We start from the raw sequence: 17762 nt of genomic DNA, 5'->3' as shown, positions 1-17762 counted from the left end.
TGTATTTAATAGACCACAAGAACATGAGGCACTTTCTGACACTGAGTAATGAGTGCAGTAAATCGTCACACTTCATGATTGTGCTATTGGTTCAATACTGCGAAAATTTTTTAAAAAACATCTTCAGATCATGTGCTTATGCTTTGACCAAGTCATATGGAAGGTATCCAATAAGTGGTATTGTTATGGGCTGAATTGTCTATCCCCAAAATTCATGTATTCATGTCCTAACCCCTAGTACCTCAGAATCTGACAGTATTTGGAAATAGTGTCATCACAGATGTAATGAATTAAATTAGGAGTTCCCTTGTGGCTCAGTGGGTTAAGGATCCTGTGTTGCCACTACAAAGTCTCTGGTCACTGCTGTGGTATGGGTTTGATCCCTGGCCTGGGAATTTCCACACACCATGTGCAGCCAAAAAAAAAAAAAATTTAAGTTAGAGTGAGGTCATATTGGACCACTATGACTGGAGTCCTTATAAAAAGGAGAAATTTGTCCACAAACATGCATATAAGGAGAATACCATGTGAAGACGAAGGCAGAGGTTGGGCAATGTGTCCACAAGCTAAAGAAAGCCAAATATTGCTAGCCAACCACTAGAACATGACAGAGAGGCACGGAAAAATTTCCCCCTGTAGCCTTCAGGAAGAACTAATCCTGCCAGCATCTTATCTCAGACTTCCACCTCCAGGACCGTGAAATAATATGTTTCTGCTATTTTAAGCCACCAGCTTATGGTACATTGCAATAGTAGTCCTAGAAAACTGGTACAGATATTATTATATAAAATTTTATACCGTGTTAGTTTTCTCATCGTAAATGAAAAAGAAAAAAGATAGCATTTTATCAGTCCTACCACTGAAAAGATGAAACACTTATTAGAGCCTATCATCTTGAAAATACCATGTACACTTCTAAGGACAGCTCTGTACATATCAACTGCAAACATTCTTTAATTCACTCAAATTGCTTGCCTTTACCACAAGGAAAACACAGCTGGCGCCCTCAGAAACTATGATAGAGTGAAAGTAATTGAGTTAAGAGTTCCCAGTAAGGGATTCTATTTTTTCATATCCTTTTTAAAATAGAAATTTTCATCTTAGTTAAGATTCCTATGCTTATTGAGCATGTCTTTAAATTAGACACAAAATTCTAAGGAAAAAGGAAAAGGAAAGATGTTTTTATTACCTTCAAGACAGATATGGGACTTATGGCACATAAGGATATGGGTTAAGGATCCAGTGTTGTCATGGAAGCAACTTGGGTCACTGCTGTGGCACAGATTCAATCCCTGACCCAAGAATTTCCATGTGCTGCAGGCACAGCAAAAAAAAAAAAAAAAAAAAAAAAAAAAAAAAGACACATGGGAAATAAAGAGAAACAATTTGTACAGATGACCCAGGATGGCTTACCCTCCTATCCTTTTGAAACCCAGCAGGACCCTGGGGTTACTTCCTGGGTATAAAAGCCCACAGGCCTTCCTCGAGTTCAAAAGAGCAGGCTCAGGCAGTTAATGACTAGGACAGTAGAGTCACAAGACTTCTAGTTCCTCCTAAAGGAACACAGATTGATGCATATCTCTGAGTTGTTCTGCAGAAACCAAGAACCCCACTGGTAGAGGGTACTGACTATATGCTTACCACAAGCTGGTAGACTCCAGACTGGTTGGAACTAGAAGGCTGATGATGGAGATTCCCTAAACCTCACCCTGTTACCTCACCATCAACCAATCAGAGGAGGGTCCATCAGTTGATCACATATCCTAAAACCCTATCCCCTAACACTCTCTTTAAAAACTCTAACCTGGCTGCTCCTATTGTGGCTCAGAGGGTTAAGGACCCAACATCTCTGTGAGGATGTGGGTTCAATCCCTGGCCTCCCTCAGTGGGTTAATGACCCAGTGTTGCCGCAAGCTGTAGTACAGGTTGCAGGTGCAGCTCGTATTTGACTCCTGTCCCAGGAACTTTCATATGCCATAGGTGCAGCTGTAAAAAGGAAAACAAAAAACAAAACCCTAACCTGAAAGTCATTGAAGGGTTCAGGCCTTTTAAGCATGAGCTGCCTGTTCTCCCTGCAAATGAGCCCTCACTTTGCTGCAAATACCCATTACCTAAGAATGGCTTTCTGTGCCATGGGCACACGAGCGCTTGCTTAGTAACACCTCTGTGTTCAATGGAAGGGGAGTGGGGTTTGCACTAGAGTAAAGCAAAAGCATGCTCAAGTTTGAGAAGAGAAAAATCTAACATGGTTTAATTTATCAGATCTACCTATTTTCTAACAACTTAACACTTTCCAAGCAGAAACTACATATGAATGTGTATTTGTGTGTATACAGTTTGTTAGAAAATCCAAATAAAAGACTTATATATATGTCTAGAAAATTGATTATAATAAAGTTGGAGAAAATGGCTTCTCTCCTGCTGCTGCTGGCAGGAATGTGTCTAGCCCCTTCATTCCCCTTCTCAATGTTTAATCACTGCATGTTAGAGACTGTTCTCTGGTATTTCATTACTTTAAGGGTTGAGATGACATCAACTGTACTGTTTTGCCACTTCCTGGGACAACATCAAGACTAAGTTTCCTTGTTCCCAAATATGCAATTTTAAGTGCTAGTTCTTGACTTTTGAGTGATCCCAGATCCTTTCGTGAAGCTGGTAAACATTATGGACTCACTCATGAGAAAAATATACAAGCACAATATGTCCCAAATTTAGGAAACAATTTTAGGGTTTTTCTGAAGCTCAGGCATGGATCCCAGGCTAAAAATCCTTAAACTCTCACGCCCAACACAGATTTCTCAGTTCAGTTCATCTTTCGATACCAGCTTAAGTATCACTCCTATGGGAAGCCCTCCCTTAATACTGCAGCCCATGGCAATTATTCCTTTCTCTGAACTTGTACTACATTATTAATATCCTCCAACTTAGTCTTTCATTGATTTCTATTTTCTTCCTCCTTAACTTCTTCTTGCCAAATGGATCATAAAAGTCATTGAGGAAAAGCATCTTACACACTACAGCAACTTTCCAAGACCTCAGCATCTATTAGGTACTTAACAAATGTTTATTACAAGATAACTTACTTCCTTGACTAATATTCACCATAATTCTTCCATTATTTAGGAAAGAAAGGGGCTATAATTTTGTGGTATGATAAGAAACATATATTTTGTCATCCAGGCTCCTGGCCAGAGCTTCTAAAAACACGTATTAATTTCTTAAGCAATAAGAGCTAAAGGAGCACCTTCTGTTATAATATTTGGGTTTTGTTCCCAATTCCTGAAATAGCTCCAGAGTGGTAAAGGTGAAGAGGGAGTCTTTCATTATTCATAACAAGCCCCCTTTCAACCATACTTGAATTTATGTAGTGAGGTGACTTTTGGAAAGCCCCTCAGAATGCTGGCTGCTATTTACCAGGAGACCCAACCTTGGAACTTTGAGCCTACCCTTTGACCTCCAGGGAGGGGGGAAAAGGGCTACAGATTGACTTAATCACCAGTGGCCAATGATTTAATTAATGTTGCCTAAGTAATGGCATCTCATAGAAACCCTAGACAAAGGGATTCCTCCGAGAGCTCTCAGGTTGCTGAACACATCAAGGTGTTGAGAGGGTGGTATGCTCAGAGAGATGTGAATGCTCCACATCCCTTCCCCATACTTTGCCCTGCACATCTCTTCATCCTGGCCATTCCTAAACTGTATCTTTTATACTAAGCCAGTAATCTAGTGAGTAAACTATTTTCCCAAGTTCTGTGAGCCACTCTAGCAAATTATCAAACATGAGAAGAAGGTTATGCAGTTGGTCAGATGCATATGAAAACTTGGACTTGGAAGTGGTATCTGAAGTGAGGGGAGGCAGTTTTGTGGCCCTGAGTCTTTAACCTGTGGGATCTGCACTAACTCTAGGCAGTAGGTGTCAGAAATGAATTAAACTGTAGGATACCCAGTTAGTGTCCACAGAGAATTGGAGAATTGTTTGGTGTGGGTAAAAGCTCCACACATTTCGTGTTATAAGTGTTGTGAGCATAGAGAAAACAAAGGAGGTTTTCTTTTGGGGGACTTCATATTTCTACATAAGATGTAATTGAACAGTCAGCAGCTATGAGATTAAAAGGTAATTCAGGAGTTCTCGTCGTGGCGCAGTGGTTAACGAATCCGACTAGGAACCATGAGGTTGCGGGTTCGGTCCCTGCCCTTGCTCAGTGGGTTAACGATCCGGCGTTGCCGTGAGCTGTGGTGTAGGTTGCAGACGCGGCTCGGATCCTGCGTTGCTGTGGCTCTGGCGTAGGCCGGTGGCTACAGCTCCGATTTGACCCCTAGCCTGGGAACCTCCATATGCCGCGGGAGCGGCCCAAGAAATAGCAACAACAACAACAACAACAACAAAAAGACAAAAGACAAAAAAAAAAAAAAAAAAGGTAATTCAGTTTTATACTTCAAAGATTAGTACCAGCCCTATGAGAAAGGAAAAACAGATGCAATGCAGAAAGAACCAGTAGCACACAGCTATAGAGCTTACATTAGAGTGAGCCCAACTTCCTTGCATCCCCTGAAGAGAAGACAATCAGACTGAAAATGATTGATTAGTGAGAAACTAATTAGAGCAGAAATTTCTTTACCATAAGTAGAGGATATGTTTAATTTGTGTGGGGAGATATAGCATGCCATTGAAATAGATGTTCTGGTCACTCGTTTCAACTAATTGGCTATAAATGGAAGACTATTTCCTAAGTAATGTTGAAAATCAATGTTCAAGTACATTGTAACTCTCATACAGATATGAAAGTGAAAGTATAGTAAAGCTTTTCTTAACTGATTAATGGGTCAGATGTTATAATCTGTTCAAAGGAGAATTCAAAGAACAGACACATTTATAGATAAGGAACATTGAATGTGCTAATGGAGGCAGAACTAGCTTAATTCCTGAATTGAACAGGACAGTGCTTATGTGTCTATAGACAAGAATTGTTTTGCATTGTATCAGTTATCTACAAATATTAGTGTTGTGAAATAGCTCCCACAGAATTAATATCAGATAACCTAGAAGGATGTGCTCGAGACAATGTGTAGTTATTCACTGGACCACACATTTTTCCCTATTATACCAATATTTAAAGATCTGCTTTAAAGATTTAGAAAGTATACACAAAGCATGTCAATTCATTAATCTTAAAGCACTGTTTGAACAGCAGAATTGCCAGCATTTTTAATCTGCAACAATTAGGAGAATCATCCAAAGCAACCTCTATCATTGGTGACAGGTTTGGCTTTCACATGTCTGAGAGCTGTATAGAGGTGGGCTACACTGAGAGTGTTCACCTTTAGAATAATTCCCACCAAGGGGATTCTTTCTTTCCAGAGAGCTCAGTGATCTATCCCTGTTCATTATCTCCTGATAATAACTCTTGATTACTTTATTTTAAAAATGACTCTTTGTGTCCATCTTGAATATTGAAAAAATTTTTAATTTTATTCATTTTTTGTCTTTTTGCTATTTCTTTGGGCCGCTCCCATGGCATATGGAGGTTCCCAGGCTAGGGGTCGAATTGGAGCTGTAGCCGCCAGCCTACGCCAGAGCCACAGCAACGCGGGATACGAGCCGCGTCTGCAGCCTACACCACAGCTCATGGCAAAGCCGGATCCTTAACCCACTGAGCAAGGCCAGGGACCGAACCCGCAACCTCATGGTTCCTAGTCTGATTCGTTAACCACTGTGCCACGACGGGAACTCCTTAATTTTATTCATTTTTTAAATGATTTTTATTTTTTCCATCATAAGTAGTTTACAGTGTTCTGTCAATTTTTTACTATACAGCACGGTGACCTAGTTACACATACATATATACATTCTACTCATACATATATACATTCTTTTTCTCAGATTATCATGCTCCATCACAAGTGACTAGATATAGTTCCCAGGGCTCTACAGCAGGATCTATTGCTTATCCACTCGAAAGGCAATAGTTTGCATCTATTAACCCCAAATTCCCAGTCCATCCCACTCCCGCCCTCTCCCCCTTCACAACCACAAATCTCTTTTCCATGTCCATGATTTTCTTTTCTGTGGAAAGGTTCATTTGTGCCATATATTAGATTCCAGATATAAGCGGTATCATATGGTATTTGTCTTTCTCTTCCTCACTTACTTCACTTAGTATGAGAGTCTCTAGTTCCATCCATGTTGCTGCAAATGGCATTATTTTGTTCTTTTCTATGGCTGAATAGGATAATTTTTATCACTTAATGAGTCATCCTTATAAACATTTTCTTTATTTCTCTCTTTCTTTCTTTTTTCTCTTATTAGGGCCACACCTGCAGCACACGCAAATTCCTAGGCTAGGGATTGAACTGGAGCTGCAGCTGCCAGCCTACACCACAGCCATGACAATGCAGTATCCAAGCTGCATCTATGACATTGCTTGAAGCAATTGCAGATCCTTAACCCACGGAGTGGGGCCAGGGATGGAACCTGCATCCTCATGAATATTATGTTGGATTCTTAACCCACTGAGCCACAATGGGGACTCAACCTCTATAAACATTTTCTTAATTTAACTTTATGGTATGTTTTATAGTATTCAGTATGTTAAATTAGTTAAACAAGGGGGATATTAGACTGAAGTGATTCTAGTGCTTTGGTAGCCAATGTAAGCAAAACAAAACTTAAACCTGGATAAGCCTCAAGATTAAGAGATTAAGCCCAAAGGACAACCAATCACAAACAGCCAACTAAGTTTTAAGCCATAACTGATCAAATAATTTCCTTTCTTTCCTTCCATACCTTCTCTTTATAAGTCTTTCCCTTTGCTCCTGTTGCAGGAGTACTCCTAACGATTACTGTTTTGGTACAGCCCAATTTTAATCAATTTTTGCTCAAATAAACTCATAAAAATGTTAATGCCTCAATTTACCTTTTAGTAAGTATTATACTTTCTCTGCATTTTACATTCTACTATATTTGTTTCAAACTAGGTTTATGTAAAACATAAACCTGCTTAATTATCTCTCTGAACATTTTGAATTTTAAATTCCCCCAAAGTTTATCTACTTGCTTATTTTAAATAACCTCGGAATGTCATCTTTCACTCAATTTTTATGCATTTTTTTTTTCTGTTAAGAAAGAGAATACAGGAGTTCCCATCGTGGCTCAGTGGTTAACAAATCCGGCTAGGAACCATGAGGTTGAGGGTTCAATCCCTGGCCTTGCTCAGTGGGTTAAGGATCCAGCGTTGCTGTGAGCTGTGGTGTAGGTTGCAGACGTGGCTCGGATCCTGAGTTGCTGTGGCTGTGGTGTAGGCCAGCGGCTACAGCTCCAATTCGACCCCTAGCCTGGGAACCTCCATATGCCATGGAAATGGCCCAAGAAATGGCAAAAAGGCAAAAAGGCAAAAAAAAAAAAAAAAAAAAAAAAAAAAAAGAAAAGAAAAAGAAAGAGAATACAGGACCAAAATGGAATTACTTGTGCTAAGCCCATGTCACCAAACCAAGGCTTAATACCTAACTGCAGATTCAGCCTCCCTCAGGAATGTAATCTTAACCAGTCTAGAATTTCTTAGCACTAATGAAGTAATCCACCTGATAGCCTTCTTTCATTCCCCCACTCCAAAAGTTTCTTCTTCCAGGAACCTTGTCTGAAACAATCCACCCTTCTCCTCTTCTGCCTATAAAAGTCTTTTTATTTTGTGCAGTTACTTAGAGCTACTTTCTTTTTGCTACACAGGATGATGACTGATTATTGAATCATTGAATAAAGCCACTAAAATCTTCAAATTTACTCAGTTGAATTTTTTAACAGATTTGGTGGCAGTGGTGGGGTCAAAGGAAAGCTGTGGCAGCTTTGGGTCAATGCAAAACACAGGAGTGGTACCCACGAACCCTTTTGTGTTTTCTGTCTTTCTTGCTATTTCTAAGGGCCAGCTGTTAAGTTCCTCTTGGTTTTGAGCTTAGCTCTCTTTGTCCAGCTCCCAATCTAATTAGTTTTTCATAGTTCCCCATTGCTTGGAAACCCAAGCCCTTGGTTCTGTCCAAGATTCCACAGTGGGAACTTCTGGTGACTGCTCTAATTCCCTATTTGTTTGGAATCAGTCTGCAGTACCCATTCTTTGGGATCTGCTGTTTCAGGTGCTTTTCTCAATCCCCAGATTCCACATTGGAAACTGTGGTGGTAACTGGCCAGAGTTGGACTGAGTCAGAATTAAAAAATGGACTGGGTCTGACTTAAAACTGGGCTAGATACAGGAGTTCCCGTCGTTGCTCAGTGGTTAGCAAATCCGACTGAGAACCATGAGGTTGCAGATTAGATCCCTGGCCTTGCTCAGTGGGTTAGGGATCTGGCATTGCCGTGAGCTGTGGTGTAGGTTGCAGATGCGGCTCGGATCCCACGTTTCTGTGGCTCTGGCGTAGGCTTGGCAGCTACAGCTCTGATTAGACCCCTAGCCTGGGAACCTCCATATGCCATGGGCGTGGCCCTAGAAAAGTCAAAAAGACAAAACAAAACAAAACAAACAAACAAACAAAAAACTGGGCTAGGTACAGAACTAAACTGGATCTGGGGTTGGACTAGGTCTGACTTGAGCTGGAATGAGTACAGTAAGGGCTATTGCTTATGGGAACCTCAGAAGTCAAAAAACCCTGCCAAATTGGTGGGCATGGGTTGAGCATTTAAAAGTTGTCAGAGTGCTTGCCACCTAACTCCAAGACCCCCATGTTAGGGTAACGTAGTCACAGAATAGGTTAGATTGACACTAGGTCACCTGCCAACCTCAAGAAAATTTCTGTGCAACAAGATACACTGTGAAACCATGCACAACCCCCAAACAAGTAGCATATTTATCTTAGGTATTAGTTTGGCTCCAAGAGACGCAAAGGCTTAGCTAAAAGATATAGAATTGTTTAACTCTAAAGAGTTAAGCATGCTATCTTCCAGCATACCAGTTTATTTTACGTCTAAGAACTAGAGTCCTAGAAGCTATAAATATCTACAAAAATGGCAAAATCTTACTTAAAGAGACTAGAATTAGACAAGATCAGTCTTGTGTGTCCTGAGAACTTAGCTTGGTACCTATCAGTTTGGGGGCCACCAAAATAGTGAGACAGAAATGTGGATTGTATCCCAATTGTGACTACATATAGCTGGACAGAAACATGGATTAAACTCCATTTGCAGCTAAGGGTTCTATCAATCTACTGCTAGCCCTCAGGGAAATTACCATGGCCATTATGAGGAATGTTACAAGATCATTTAAGAAGTACACTTGAAAGTAAAGATTCTCAAATTTAGCAAGCAGAATGGGATACCTAATTTTAATTGGTATGCAAAACCTCCAAAAGTTTTCAGAATTCCAAAATAGCTTCATTAAAAGATTCATTGCAAAGGCTAATGAAAAATTAAAGACACAGGTGTACCTAAAAACAATCAGACTGACATAACTCCTAAGCTTCCCTCCTTCCTCCTTTATTTGTTTATTCATTCTAATAATCTCCTATCTGAATTGTCTTTACATGACCATAAACAAAAGACTACCAAACTAATGGCCTTACAGATATCTTCATATCTACCCTCAAAGGCAGGCCCCCATATGGATGCCTTCTAAATATGATGGGACCCTGAGGGATTTTGTGGTAAACTGCAATGTTATTCTTCTAAACATAGAAGGGGAGACTGAAATTAAAGGAAAACCTTGCCAATTTCTGGTAGATAGCAGAGCTACAGAGGGAACCCAGGAAAACTGGCAGAAGTTGGCTATGTGTAAGAATTCTTAACAGAGTCAGCACTCCTAAACTTGTAGTACCCCATAGAAAGAGGAAAGTGAAATATCTTCTGCATCCTCTTTTAGGATGTGTCTTGAGTCCAAGGGGTTGTTCAATATTGCCAAGAATAATTACTGTCCCAGCTGAAACCTAAGATATTTTTAAAGAATTTTTTAAGTAGCTCTATAGTCAGAAGTTAGTCAGAAATTTGGAAGCTGATATTCAGAGCCTGATAGGTATTTTTTTGTTATTGTTGTTCTCCTCCCTTAAGCTAAAATGCAGCTATATACCCAAAGGGAAAGAGAAAGAAAAACCTTCCAAAGCCTTTATGAAAGGATTTACGAAAACATTGCAAAGGTGAAGTTTCTAAATACAGAATATAGAAATCTTTTGATTACCATCTTAGTTATAAATCTCCTTAATATAAAAAGGCAAATTAAGGATAATGTAGTTGGATGGGTCAGTCAACCTATGATGTCATTTAGTCTACAATCCAATTATTTGAGGAATTGAGAGCAAATGTCTTATCTTACAAATCTTTGCAAAACTAGAAATGCGATTCTAGAGGCAGTTCAAAATTCACCTATTTCTTTTTACCAACCCCAAAACCTTTCCTATTTATCTCAAAAGACTTGTTCATATTGTAAAAATTCTGGCCTTAGAAAACCAAAAAACCAAAATCCTTCTTGGAGAAACTTGCATTATTTGCCTGTGCCTTTGAGGTGTAAGTGTTCTAAAAACTTCATGGGAAGGGTAATTCTTATCAAAAGAAAACTGAAAATGGGAAAAGCCATTTGAAACTTGGGCTACTGAAAAATCTTTTAAGTGTTCTCTCCACTAATGTTAGTAAAAAGCTTTAGCTGACTGAGCAGGTAAATAATTTATCTACTAGAAAGACAACTTAGATCAAACTTTTTTTGTAAATAGTGAGTTTTGTACCTGATTCATAGAAGTATTTTATTTTTTTAATTTTCACTAAAATGTAGTTGATTTACAATGCTGTGTTAGTATCAAGAATACAGGAGTTCCCGTCATGGCGCAGTGGTTAACGAATCCGACTAGGAACCATGAGGTTGCGGGTTTGGTCCCTGGCCTTGCTCAGTGGGTTAACGATCCGGCGTTGCCATGAGCTGTGGTGTAGGTTGCAGACGTGGCTTGGATCCAGCGTTGCTGTGGCTCTGGCCTAGGCCGCTGGCTACAGCTCTGATTCAACCCCTAGCCTGGGAACCTCCATATGCCGCGGGAGCGGCCCAAGAAATAGCAAAAAAAAAAAAAAAAAAAAAAAAAAAAAAAGAGTACAGTAAAGTGATTCAGTTATATATAAATAGATAGATATTTCTTTAACATTCTCTTCCATTATATGTTATTACAAAATTTTTGAGTATAGTTCCCTGTGCTCTATAGTAGGTCCTTGTTGGTTATCTATTTTATATACAATTGTGTGTGTATTTTAATCCCAGTCTCCTAATTTATCACTATCCCCCCATCTACTTTAAAAGCCATAAGTTTGTCCTCTATATCAGTAAGTTTATTTGTTTTATTAATTAGTTTATTTGTATACTTTTTTAGATTCCACATGTAAGCAATATCATATGATATATTTCTCTCTCTGTCTGGCTTACTTCACGTAGCATGTCTGTAGGTCCATCCATCTTGTTGTATGTGGCATTATTTCATTCTTTTTTATTGCTGAATAATACTCCATGGTTAAGGATTTCTAATTAATATATATCACATCTTCTTTGTCCATTCATCTGTAGATGGACACAAGTTGCTTCCATGTCTTGGCTCTTTCAATGGTGTATCAGTGAACATTGGGGTTCATGTATCTTTTCGTATTATGCTTTTCTCTGGATATATGTGCAAGAGTGGGATTTCAGGATCATATGGTAGCTCTATATTTAGTTTTTTAAGGAGCCTCAGTACTATTCTCCATAGTGGCTGCACCAATTTACATTTCCACCAACAGTGGGGAATGTAAATTCCTTTCTCTCAATACTCTCTCCAGCATTTATTATTTGTAGATTTTTTGATGATGGCCCTTCTAAGTGGGATGAGGTAATACCTCATTGTAGTTTTGATTGGCATTTCTCTAATAATTAGCAATTTTGAGCATCTTTTCATGTACCTTTTGGCCATCTAAATGCCTTCTTTGGAGAAATGTCTATTTAAATCTTCTGTTCATTTTTTGATTGGGTTGTTTGTTATGATATTGAGCTATATGAGCTGTTGTATATTTTGGAGATTAATTCCTTGTCAGTCACATCATTTGTAAATATCTTCTCCCATTCTGTATGTTGTCTTTTTGTTTTGTTTATGGTTTCCTTTGCTGTGTGAAAGTTTTTAAGTTTAATTAGGTCCTATTTTTTTTATTTTTGTTTTCATTTCCATTAATCTAGGAGATGGAGCCAAAAAAAAAATAGCTGCGATTTATGTCAAAGAGTCTTCTGGAGTTCCCATTGTGGCTCTGTGGGTTAATAACCTGACATAGTATCTGTGAGGATATGGGCTCAATCCCTGGCTTTGCTCAGTGGGTTAAGGTTCTGGCATTGCCACAAGCTGCAGTGTAGGTCACAGATGCAGCTTAAATCTGATGTTGCCATGGCCATAGCACAGGTCTGCAGCTTCAGCTCTGATTCAACCCCTAGCCTGAGGACTTCCATATTCCAAAGCGTGGGTGTAAAACGGAAAAAAAAAAAAAAAAAAAAAAAAAGGTGGTCTGCCTATGTTTGCCTCTACGAGTTTTACAGTATCCAGTCTTACATTTAGGTCTTTAATTCATTCGGAGTTTACTTTTGTATATGGTGTTAGAGAATGTTCTAATTTCATTCTTTTACATGTAGCTGTCTCCAGTTTTCCCAGCACCACTTATTTAAAAGATTGTCTTTTTCCCATTATATATTCTTGCATGGCAATAATTTTAAAACAGAAATTATAAAGTCTTGGAGTTCCCATTGTGGTGCAGCAGAAACGAATCCAACTAGGAACCATGAGGTTGTGGGTTCGATCCCTGGCCTCGCTCAGTGGGTTAAGGATCTGGCTTTTCCATGAGCTGTGGTGTAGTCACAGACACACCTCGGATCCTGAGTTGCTGTGGCTGTGGCACAGGCCAGCAGCTGTAGCTCTGATTTGACTCCTAGCCTGGGAACCTCCATATGCTACAAGTATGGCCCTGAAAAGCAAAAAAAAAAAAACAAAAAAACAAACAAACCCAGAAGTTATAAAGACTGCGTTTCCCCAAATCTTTTCAGTAATCTGAAACATTAAAATTTTCCTTAATTAAATGATGGATAGTTATTAAATACCTATCATTTTCAAATAAGATAAAATGCTGAAACATTAAGTAATGAACATAAGTTTATCCATTTTTGGCTTAATTTTACATAGAAACTAACTATATTTGGGTCTAGTCGTAAACACGTTTTGTGCCACACTGAGAAAAATACTATGACTATTATCTCTTGGAATATTTTTTCTGTCCCCTTCTTTCTCTCTTCTCCTCCTGGCACCCCTATAATATGGATGTTGGTGCGTTTAACTTTGTTCCAGAGTTCTCTGAGACTCTCTTCATTTGTTTTCAATCTTTTTTCTCTTTTCTGTTCTGCACCTGTAATTTCTTCTAATCTGTCCTCCACCTCCTTTATTCATTCTTCCGCCTCCTGTGTTCTGCTGTTAGCTGCTTCTAGTGAATTTTTTATTTCAGTTATTGTATTTTGCATGCTTCTTAAGTTTGATATCTTGTATCTCTTTGCTCAGTGTTTGCTGTTAAGTTATCTATCTTTGCCTCCAGTTTATTTCCAATGTCTTGCATCATCTTCAGCATCAACAGTCTAAAGTCTTTTTCCTGGAGGCTGAGAATTTCCTGATCACTTAGCTGACTTTCTGGGGTTTTTTCTTTCTCCCTCATCTGAGATATAGTTCTCTGTCTTTTCGTTTTTATAGGTTTTTGGTGTGGTGACCTTTTTACAGATAATAGAGTTGTAGCCTTTCTTACTTCTGTGTCTGCCCTCCTTGTGGCTGAAGTTGGTATGCAGGGCTTGCTGTAGGCTTCCTGATGGGAGGGGCTGATGTCTGCCCACTGATAGGTGGAGCTGATTCTCATCCCTCTGGTGGGTGGGGCTTAGTCTCTGGATGGGATTAGAGGCAGCTGTGTGCCTGAGGGGTCTTTAGGCAGCCTGTTTCCTGAGGGGCAGGGCTGTGATCCCACCTGGATTGTTGTTTGCCCTGGGGCTTCTCAGCACTGACTGAGAGGGTGGGGCCAGATTTTCCCAAAATGGCCACCTCCAGAGAAAGGCAGCTGCTGAATATTCCCTAGAGCTTTGTCTTTCAATGTCCTTCCCTCACAACAAGCCACATTCACCCCTGTTAACCCCAGGATGTCCTCCAAGAACTGCAGTCAGGTTTGACCCAGATTCCTATGGAGACCTTGCTTTGCCCTGGGACCCAGTGCACGTGAAAGTCTGTATGCGCCTTTTAAGAATGGGGTCTCCTTTTCCCCCAGTTCCGTGGAGCTCCTGTGCACAAGCCCCACTGGCCTTCAATGCCAGATGCTCCAGGGGCTCTTTCTCCCAGTGCCAGATCCCCACACGTGAGAGTTTGATGTGTGGCTCAGAACTCTCACTCCTGTAGGTGTCTCTGTGAGCCAGTTAGTTTTCAGTCTGTGGAGCTTCCCACCCGGGAGGTATGGGGTTGTTTATATCACGAAATCACCCCTCCTACCTGTGGATGTGGCCTCCTCTTTTTCTTCTGGAGTAAGGTATGGGTTTCCGGTCCATTTGGGTGGAGATTGCTCAGTCTTTAGTTGTGAATTTTGTTGGTTTTAGGAGAGAAGTTGAGCTCCAGTTCTTCTATTCCACCATCTTAATCCCATCTCCTGAGAAAAATACTGAGAAAGCACATATTCCTTAAAAATGTAAAATATATTTTTTGCTCCTGATAAGAGATTGTAAAAAGTTTTTCTTTACCTCTTAAAATAATCTCTCTAGAAAACAAAGATTCTGTATTTTGTCAAAAATAATTTTGTGTTGACTTTACCAGGTTTTTGATTATTTAAGAAAGCTGAATCTTCCCTTTTTAAAAAGTAAAGTTTTTTTTTAACTATTCATCTTTCTGTGCTTGCCTGTAAAGTCTTTGTCATATGCTTAAATGGATAATTAAGTATTATTCCACTATGATCTATGGTCCTATTTGACCAAGTGCTTTAAAATCATTTTGATTTTTTTTTTTTACAAACTTCCCCAAAATCAAATTCTAAATGAATTTGACCTTGAACTAACTTTGGGATTTTTCCAGTGGGCCCCTGGAGCATCTCAAAATATTTGTTCTCTCTCCTTACAAAAAGGGAGATTTTAAACTAATTAGACTTATTTTAAACTAATTAGGCTTATTTCCATATTAAGTTATACTAAGTAATACTAAGCCTTTTTTATGTTGTGTTCATACTAGTATATGTTTTATGTGTTCCAGATTTTTTGTGGAATTCCTGGAAATCTGATATGTCCTGATATAATGTTATCGGTGATGATTTCAGTTATTATCTTAAAATGTCATAGAAATATCCATATTTTCTTATCTGTTCCATTATAATGAACTCTCATCAGATCTTTAATAATGACATCTTTAAGTCTTTTGTCATTTACAGAGAATTATTGTTTTACTCTGATGGTTTGCAATAGTCTTTCTGAAAAATTATATCATCTTCAAGGAGATTCAGGAAAAAGGATTTGACAGTTACAGATTTCTGATAACTTTAAGATCACAAAACTAAACAGGGTAAGAATTTCAAGGACTAATGGAAAAACTGGATTCAAACAAAACAAGTATTAATTGTATGGAACTAAGTGAACTGAAGAGGATGACTACGTTTTTTATAATTTTTTTGTTTAAAAACATTGCTGGTTCCTTAGTGTTTTATTTTCCCCAATTCAAGGAAACCTTTATTCTTAAGCTATCTATGACATGCAGCAATTTGGTAAAGTATACCTTTGTAAACAAAGATAAAACATTTATTTTTTTCTCCCTACTTGATCCCTCCAAAATTTGGAATTTTTTTTGTTGTCTTTTTAGGGCCATACCCGAGACATATGGAGGTTCCCAGGCTAGGGGTTGAATCGGAACTGTAGCTTCCGGCCTACACCACAGCCACAGCACTGCTGAATCTGAGCCACATCTGCAACCTACACCACAGCTCACGGCAATGCCAGATCCTAATCCACTGATCAAGGCCAGGGATCTAACCTAGTCCTCACAGATACTAGTCAGGTTCATGAACCGCTGAACCACGACGGGAACTCCTGGAAATTCTTAAGTATTCTTTTCGTAGCAGTATAGTTACTTATTTCCATGAGTTTAATTAGAATCTGTTCTCCTTATAACAGGACACATTCAAAAACATTGTCCATTATTCCCAAGACTTTGACTGGAATGCCATATTTGAGAGAGATGTGCATAAACTCAGATATTTCAGTTTTAAGAAATTAAGGTTGAGTTTATGGCACCAACAATGCCCCCTGGAAAAATTGACTTGGTACCTTGCTTCATTCCAGCAAAACAGACTTAAAGTTTATATGGTCAGTCGCTATTTTTGCTGTGCTTATGTAAATAATCAGGCCAAGTAATACAAACAAATTTGTTTTACTGTGATTTTCTTTGGAAAAGAAATGGGGATGATTATAGAGAGAAAAATTATGTTTTCACCTTTGTAGATATTAGATTCTAATCCTGTTAATTGTCTTTGAAATAAATATATAAGTGTGTGTGTATATATACATATATATATGTATGTATGAATGTATATATATATATATATGTATATATACATATAAAAATTGGAATCACTAGGAACAAAGTCTGCCCTTGAATCTCCTTGCAAGGGACTATACCAAGTTCTCTTCATTACCCAGATGGTAGCCAAACCTCAGGAACTTGAACCTTTGAAGAAGCCTCTGCCTGACATCTGGCCCTAAGCAAATGTTGGATAGCTGTAAATCAGATTGACTAGGAAGAAAAGTAACCAATAGTGAGGTAGAATTCTCCCAAGACACCAGATCAAAACTTCATACTGTAACTAAACATGAAACCTTGTCTTCTATTTCTTTCTTTTCCTCTGGCATTGGCCTGGAAAGATAATGCCATCACCATTATTTCCAAGCCATTGCTAAGGGGCATACTTTTTCAGACTGCTGGATTTGTCATCAAAAACTCTGATCTGTCCATGAGGCTAGAGACCCCCTGGTCCATTTCCCTGTCTCTGGTTAACAACCTGAAATTTAGGGAACTTTTGCATCCAGGCCCTATGCAAAGGACACAAGGCAAAAGTAACCAGAATAAAACAACCTGTGTGGTCTACAAATTCTTAAAATTTCACTGGCCTCCATGACTATCAGCTTTCCATTCCTGAGCCAAAGATACAAAAGGGAATGACCTGGAGGCATTCATGATTTGGGATTTACTTCCTTTCACAGGGCCCTACTTCCCTAATTAGGAGTAAATATAAAGGAGGCTATCATTAGGAACCTCTTCCTAACTTTTGAAAGTATTGTGGAATCTCCTCTCAAATTAATAGCTGCCTCCCAAATGCTTAGACTCTCTGGTCAAAGTTGTTCTTGATAATAAGATAGCCGTTGATTGTCTTTTAGTTGATCAAGGTGTCCATGCTGTGGCCAACAGCATCCTGCTCCTCCTGGATTAACTCTTCTGGGAAAGTTGAAACTCAGTTACATAAAATGATTGAGCGAGCTGCTTGGCTTAAAAAGGGGACTCCTCCAACGGGATTTTTGATTTATTTAACTTTTACTGGTTAGATCTTGGTGACCATGGTTCCAAACATTGGGAATTATCTCGCTTATAATAATCATACTAGTTTTCTTGAAGCACTGTATTCCCTCCCCTTTGGTAACCATAAGTTTTTCAAAGTATGTTAAGTTTTTTTCTATTCTGCAAATAAGTGCATTTGTATCCCTTTTTTTAGATCCCATGTATAGCTGATATCATATGAGGTTTGTCATCCA

General features: G+C 38.9%; 1 protein-coding gene across 3 annotated transcripts in view; it reads right to left on the bottom strand.

The window, feature by feature from the left end:
- Positions 1–17762, bottom strand: part of ARL6IP6 (ADP ribosylation factor like GTPase 6 interacting protein 6) — an 85157-nt gene that overhangs the window by 10582 nt on the left and 56813 nt on the right. For 2 of the 3 annotated variants that reach the window (XR_014829017.1, XR_014829019.1), the window contains one exon: positions 14473–14638. The exons of the other annotated variant lie outside the window; for it this stretch is intronic. The gene's annotated coding sequence lies outside the window, so the exon portion shown is untranslated. The remainder of the gene's footprint in view (positions 1–14472; positions 14639–17762) is intronic. 3 annotated transcript variants of the gene reach the window in all.

Source organism: Sus scrofa, chromosome 15, assembly GCF_054392235.1.
Source record: "Sus scrofa isolate SSC_HxYL_T2T_F1_AM1 chromosome 15, Sscrofa_HxYL_maternal_Yorkshire_Landrace_v2.0, whole genome shotgun sequence".
NCBI lineage: Eukaryota > Metazoa > Chordata > Mammalia > Artiodactyla > Suidae > Sus > Sus scrofa.
The sequence above is the reverse complement of the archived record's forward strand: the minus strand, read 5'-3'. Positions and strand labels throughout refer to the sequence as shown.